At 58.8% G+C, this 971-nt stretch overlaps 1 pseudogene; it reads left to right on the forward strand.

The window, feature by feature from the left end:
- Positions 1-2: 2 nt before the first annotated feature.
- LOC105551158 lies at positions 3-609 on the forward strand (annotated as a pseudogene).
- The last annotated feature ends 362 nt before the right edge of the window (positions 610-971 follow it).

The following is a 971-nucleotide window of genomic DNA, read 5'->3' on the forward strand; positions in this document are numbered from 1 at the left end:
TCCGGGACCGTCGCGACCACACCGCTATACCCCGCCTGCTCCCCGCGCCCGCTCTGCCTGCCCTGGGCCCGCTGTCGCAAGTGCACCAGAACTACCACCCCAGCTGCGAGGTCGCCGTCAACATCAACGTCAACCTGGAGCTCTACGTCTCCTATGTGTACCTATCCATGGCCTTCTACTTCGACCGGGACGACGTGGCCCTGGAGAGCTTCAGCTGCTATTTCCTGAGCCAGTGGCACGAGAAGAGGGAGCACGCTCAGGAGCTGATGAGGCTGCAGAACCTGCGCGGTGGCCGCATCTGCCTTCACGACATCAGGAAGCCAGAGCGCCAGTGCTGGGAGAGCGGGCTCAAGGCCGTGGAGTGTGCCTTCCACCTGGAGAAGAACGTCAACCAAAGTCTCCTGGAGCTGCACCAGCTGGCCAAGGAGAAAGGCGACCCCCAGCTCCGCGACTTCCTGGATGAGCCACTTCCTGAACCAGAAGGCCAAGACCATCAAAGAGCTGGGTGGCTACCTGAGCAACCTGCGCAAGACGTGGACCCCGGAAGCAGGCCTGGCAGAGTACCTCTTTAACAAGCTCACCCTGGGCCGCAGCCAGAAACACACCTGAGCCCAGAGGGGCCCCGCAGCCACGGGGTGCCTTCCCCGGGTACGGCCACCAGGCGGGGCGTCCATGTTGCCCTTTCGGAACGTTCTCTTCAGGTTTTTCCTCTCAGTTTTACGGTTGTTGGCAAAAAAGTTATCTGTTCTCAAAGCAATAAAGGTGTCCAGTTGATGTGCGTCTAAAACACTCTCACCTTTTAGGAATCGGCACATCCCCATGCAGGTTTAAAGTAGGTATCCAGCAGTCTCTCCACCCAGCTCTGCCCCATCTGCATGCAGCTCAGGATCTGCGGGGGTGGAGGGGAAAGTATTCTATGGGTCCCTGGAAAACACATTAGTCTTCCCCTTATAAACTCTGAGGGCATGTGG

Source organism: Mandrillus leucophaeus, unplaced genomic scaffold (assembly GCF_000951045.1).
Source record: "Mandrillus leucophaeus isolate KB7577 unplaced genomic scaffold, Mleu.le_1.0 Scaffold509, whole genome shotgun sequence".
NCBI lineage: Eukaryota > Metazoa > Chordata > Mammalia > Primates > Cercopithecidae > Mandrillus > Mandrillus leucophaeus.